This window comes from Tachysurus fulvidraco, unplaced genomic scaffold (genome assembly GCF_022655615.1).
Source record: "Tachysurus fulvidraco isolate hzauxx_2018 unplaced genomic scaffold, HZAU_PFXX_2.0 HiC_scaffold_133_np12, whole genome shotgun sequence".
Classification (NCBI taxonomy): domain Eukaryota; kingdom Metazoa; phylum Chordata; class Actinopteri; order Siluriformes; family Bagridae; genus Tachysurus; species Tachysurus fulvidraco.
This window is the reverse complement of record NW_025927049.1, coordinates 2,398-8,448: the sequence shown is the minus strand read 5'-3', so window position 1 is coordinate 8,448 and position 6,051 is coordinate 2,398. Positions and strand designations below refer to the sequence as shown.

Genomic DNA, 6,051 nt, shown 5'->3' with positions numbered 1-6,051 from the left:
AAGATATTGATGGTCAGGAGCAGAATGGTATTAGTGCAGATGTATCAGGTTTCAGATGGACATCGAGGACTAGAAAGCCACCACACGATGAGATCCAGTTCTTTTCCTTTCTGAAACAGAGGAATATCATCAGTGCATCAGGAGGCAATGACTTCCCCCTCTATGGGAACAGTAAGTTACATATCATACTTATACACAATAATATTTACATCATCTATATAATATTAACAGTTATCTGTAATATACTAGATCATATGTAAGAGATTTCTATAATACACTGTTCTATAATAAAATTAACATCAGTCACATTTATGTGTATCTCTATTTCCATGTGTTATAAATCAAACAAAATGAAACACAACAAATATATTTTCAGCTCTATTTTATATCTGGGTGATTCTTAGACTTTGGGCACTTTTATGTTCTTTGATCACATTTTAAAAAATACATACCATTTTTGACAAATTCTTTTTTCTTTATCAAACTATTAATAATAACACCTTTAAAAAAATTACTACCTTTCTATTATGATTTTTTCCTACTTTCCAACCTCCTTATAGGTGCAAAAATCACTGTTTTCTTCTTGTCGCACACCCAGACTTTTAAACTTCAACAATGAAAATACAGTTTAAAAATATGACTTATCTGGTAACTATTAATGTACCTGAATTAAACACTAGTAAAATAATTAAAATACATTATAGTAATTAATGTGAGACTACTATCAATATTACTTTTTATACAAAATATAGCTGTCACACAGTATTGGTGTCATTTCCACTACAATGCAGTAATGTCCCTTTAAAAAGTTTGTGTGAAAGATTGTTTAGGTGGTTTCTATGGAAACGTTCAGGGACATCAGAGCACATGATGGACTTGGAGGGAATTTTAAATTTCATCAACAACAAATGAAGAAAAATCAAGGTAAATATTGATAGATCAGTTAATATATTTATTCTACATTATTTCCAAAAATGCTGTACCTTCAAGTGTGTTTTTAAAAAGCTAAAAGTTTTAAGTTAAATAAGAGTATTTATACATCACATGCTAAGTATTAATTCAATAAATCTTTCATTTTTTCACAAAAAACTACAGAAATGTCATTTCCACCACAGTCATTTCCACCATACTGCCCTCTGTGGTGGAAATGACATTTATGGATAAAAAGTACAATTGATATGGATTGTGGGAGTAGATTTGTGTAATAACTTTTATATTATAATATATTACAATACTTTTTATATTTATATTATAATATTTTATTTCTAATTTATATTACTTTTATATTAATTTATTTTGTTTTTATCTATTTTTAAGAAGCCACCTAAGCCAACAAAAGAAAGGTCCAATCTGCAGAGTATGGCAGACAAGCTGCTTTCTCATAAAGTCATTAAAAGCAGCAACATTGAAAATCTGATTGTATCCCTGTGCTGTTCGACAAAATATACCAAGCAATGTATGTACAGGGAATGTACCGTTTGTGAAGCCAAAGAATTGGAAATCTCAACCTTTGACCCTGGGACCCAAGCATTTTGGTATGAGTGGAAGGGAAAGGTTGAGGAGAGACTGAAGAAAAAGAAAGATGGTAGTGAAGAAAAAAACACAGTCCATTTAACAGTTAAAAAGAAGGTTACAGGTACTCTGCATACTTTGCTTGAGGACTTTCGCTTAGGACTAAAAGAAAAACTTGGCAAACATGTCTATAACATCAGACACCAATATGCTGCTCTTCGTGGTTTAAAAGAGAATCTGAGTGAAGATGAGGTTGTCCTCCATATTGACTTTGCAGAGAATTTTCTCTGCAAGTACAGCAGCGAAATCCAAGCTGTACATTTTGGTGATTCGCATAAACAGGCCTCACTTCACACTGGAGTGGCCTACACCAAAAACAGTGTGATTTCAGTCTGCTCAATCAGCTCCTCTTTTTGTCATGACCCCTGTGCTATTTGGGCACATCTATCAAAAGTCCTCACTTTCCTGAAGGATCAATACCCCACTGCTTCAGTGCTACATGTGGTCAGTGATGGGCCGACCACCCAATACCGCTCCAAAAATAATTTCTACTTCTTCACCAACATTCCATATCAGATGGGCTGGAAGAAACTCACTTGGAACTTTCTGGAGGCTGGCCATGAAAAATGCTGATGGGATAGGAGCAGCAATAAAAAGAAGAGCTGATGACATCATAGCTAGAGGGAAGGACATACCTAATGCTCGAGTGCTCTTTGAGGAGCTTCAACAGCAAAAGTCTGCCACAGAGCTCTTCTATGTTGAGCCAGAAGAAATTGAGTTTATGGACATTCATGTGCCATCCGAGCTACAAACAATTCGTGGCACAATAAAGATTCATCAGGTAATGGTTGACAGTCCACAGTTATCTCAAACAAATAATTTTACATGAACGAAGTTCATGCCGTAACAGTTTTTCCTCTCCTTTCAGATAACCTCTGCTAGCCCAAGCCAAATGTCTGGTACCAAACCAAGAATATCGTAGGCCTAATCCCTGAGCCTGTACCAGTGACCAAATGTCACAAGGAAATTATTGGTCTGTTTGGGAAGAAATATGTGAAACACTTAATTAGATGTGGCCTCGAATCACATCACACACATACGCACACATACACACACATGCACACATGAGCAAATGCGCTCTCTCTCTCACACACATGCAAACATACATACATTCACATATTCAAGATGCTCAAACTTTTCCACATTCCACATCTCTGTTTAAATGTTACAGTTTCAGGTGTTCTTTACAGTTACTCTTTACAGAAGATGTGTTCATTTAAGAGACCAATAAGAACATTTCAGAACATTAACCTCATAATTGTCTCACATTGTTGAATTTTTTATGCATCTTGTATTGTTTGTATTTTCCCTGGCCATCAGTTGTGTCAGTTCTTTACAGTATGCACTGTAACCGTTCATCTGTGAGACAAATCAGTTTTATACATCAACCACACCTGTTTTAGTGTAGTGCTGAGTTTGTTTAATGACTCTGTGAATTGAGTTTAATGAGTGTTATGAGTTTAAGTATTTTTCTAATAAATATATCTACTGTTTCTCTACATTCACGTTACATTCATTGTCATTTCCATCACCACACACATTTTTTAAAAATTTTTTCTCATCACACATTAAATATTTATCCACAATTTATGATATTGTGCTCTACTTAGTATAAATATTCAAGTTATTTATTTTCCAATAAACTCTTACCCAAACTAATATTAAATTTCAGAGTGTGACAGGTGTGCAGTTCAGTATTTGGTCCTTAGGGCAGTTAATTTATCTCATTAACAAATATATAATTAATGTACATTGTGGAAAAACTGGTAAAACTAGTTACAAAAATGATCTTAGACAATTCTTGAGTGGCATAAGTTATTCTATTTTTTTAATAACAGCTGTATATTGAGATGTGGTGGAAATGACATTTGTTCATTGCAGGTCGGAAAAAATGTAAAATATTAACAGTTTCTCTTGTAATCTAAGTTTGTCCTCTAACAGACCTTAAAACTAGAGAAATGATTTAAACTTATGAGAATGTGTTACCTAACTTTTGATCAAGTTTTTTTTTGTTCAACTTCACAAGGCTAAAAGTGTCCCTAGTTGAAGAAACGCCCATCTACATCACGAAATCTCGAGTCTTTTATCTCCCTTTTCTAAACATGGACTCTTCCAGTCTTACCCCCTCCTTTCGGTGACAGATGGACTATTCCATAAGGTTCCACGTGAGTTAGAGGTAAACAGGTAAAGAGTGCACGCGCACGGTAACAGGAAGGTGGGTCGGATCAGTATGTTGTAAATAGTTTGTACAGGAAAGTGAGCTAGTGTCATTGTTTGTGCTCGTATCACACTGTAAGTATATATTATTTCTGACTGTCTACAGTCAACTTCTGCAAAATGCAGAATTTAAAGAACTATCGATTTCACTGATATTTATATTTAATGTTGTTCATGCTATATTACACTCATCTCAAGTCACGCAGTACGCATGCGCACTAGAGATGTTTACCCTCAGCAGGATGTGCGCAGAAACCAAGATCATGTGGTCGGTTCATGAACAGCTTTAACGGCCATATTCCAGTTTATACAAGTAGTTTAGACAGAGTTTGTGATGTTACATTTATCTCAACGGATCAGTATTTTGTATAATAAAAAAGTGTTAATGAAGTAATGACTCTCTCTCTCTCTCTCTCTCTCTCTCTCTCTCTCTCTCAGTCTGTAATAATATTGTCTTGTGTTTTCTCTGTATGTATATCTGTATTGTATATTTACAGGACCACATTTCTATACAAAACCAATAAATGAAGTGATGTAGAATTGAAACAGTTTCACTTTGAGACATTATTGTTCTGACCAGACAAACTGTAGCCTTCAGCCAAACACTAAACATCAGCAGACAACACAGTTAAACACTACAATCAGCTTATTTCATGTAACCAGTAATAAAATATCATTGTAAAGATCAGGAATAAACTTACCCAAGTTACTCGAGGGGAGAGCCACAGTACATCCACAGGGTCATTAACCCTCAGTGTGTACAGTACTCACAGTCTGAGACTGACACATGAACCCTGAACACAGGAAGTGCTGCAGCAATGGTACTCCCACTCGACAAAATACCCCAAGATAGGTTCCAGAACTTTAATAATGTACTCTCATAAACCAAGAACAATAAGTGGAGCTAAAACTCTTCTTATACAATGACATGTAAACCAAAAAATAAATCATTGGAGAAGGAATAATTTGAGAAGATAATACAGGAAAAGAAAGAAAAATAAATCTCACCAGCTACAGAGATTTCATCTCATTCCTCAGTTTAAGATGTTTAGAAGAGTGAGAGAGTGTAGTTTGGGTTTCTAGGTGATGAAAAACCTCTCAGTCACAAGAAACCTAGCTGCTGTTTTCACCTAAAATGAGGGAGAATCTGATCTCACTCTACCGGTATTAATAGTGTAAAATAAATTGAAGATAATTCAATTTCAATAAGTGTCCATTTATTAAAATATTAATATTTTAAAGATTTGTTGTTGTAAAGTGTTGTGTAGGTCTTTGTCTGTACTCATGAATACATTGTTTTTGTTCATACGTATAAGCACAAAGTCAAATGTCAGTAGATATGAAGCTGATAGATGCACTGGAAGTATAAATATATAACAGAAACAATAGTGTCATTGGTGATGTAATTGTACTTCTGATCAGAATGTCATGAGTTCAAATCCCAGCACCACCTTGCTGCAACTGCTGGACACTTGAGCGAGGTCAGTAACTCTAACCCTCTTAACTGTTCAGCTGTATAAATGAGATTAATGTCAGTTGGTATGGATAAGGGCATCTGCTAAATATTGTAAATGTTCTCCACTACTTACACTACACCACTATAGGTACTCCAATTATTACATCCTACCACCATTGTAGAAAATACCATAAACTAAAACTATACTACAGTGGCAGAGAAATGCAAAACACAATAACAAATTAGAATACACACCGAACATTCAGAAAATCAAATAACTACAAAAACAAAATAACAAATCATAAAACACAATGACATTTCAGAGTTTGTGAATGGAAGTCTTACTGCTGATTGGACGATACATCTGTCACTCAAGATATACTGGAAGTACTATACAAATGCAGACTACATTCCCCTACAGCTGTAAACAGCAGAATACTCTACACTGCACTACCGTGTAAACTAATGTAGCTGCTGGTTGCAAACTGGCTGGAATATTCTGGATCTGAAGTAGATGCTATTGCATCAGAGTGACCGCATCCTGGAACAGCAAGATCAGCCTCTCTTCCTCTTTTCTGTAAAGCTTTTGTCCTTTCTTTCTTCCCTTCTGACCTCCCTCTTCCCTATACCATGTAAACAGTGGCCAACTTCCCTGAAGCCTGTGCCCCAAACCCATGCCTGTCTCTTTCCCTTAGATTGTTAATTACCAAGCTTGGGTGTGGGGATAAGACCTGGGCTGGTGTGCTGGTGTTCCAGGTTCTAAATATGGTACTGTACACTATACTAGCACTATACCACCACAGACA

At 35.5% G+C, this 6,051-nt stretch overlaps 1 long non-coding RNA gene across 1 annotated transcript; it reads right to left on the bottom strand.

The window, feature by feature from the left end:
- On the bottom strand, window positions 1-5,720 carry LOC113649479. The gene is made up of 4 exons (XR_003442143.2): window positions 5,591-5,720; window positions 5,202-5,301; window positions 4,491-4,919; window positions 1-110 (listed from the first exon to the last, which is right to left on the bottom strand). It is a non-coding gene; the product is annotated as an uncharacterized LOC113649479 (long non-coding RNA).
- Window positions 5,721-6,051: the final 331 nt, after the last annotated feature.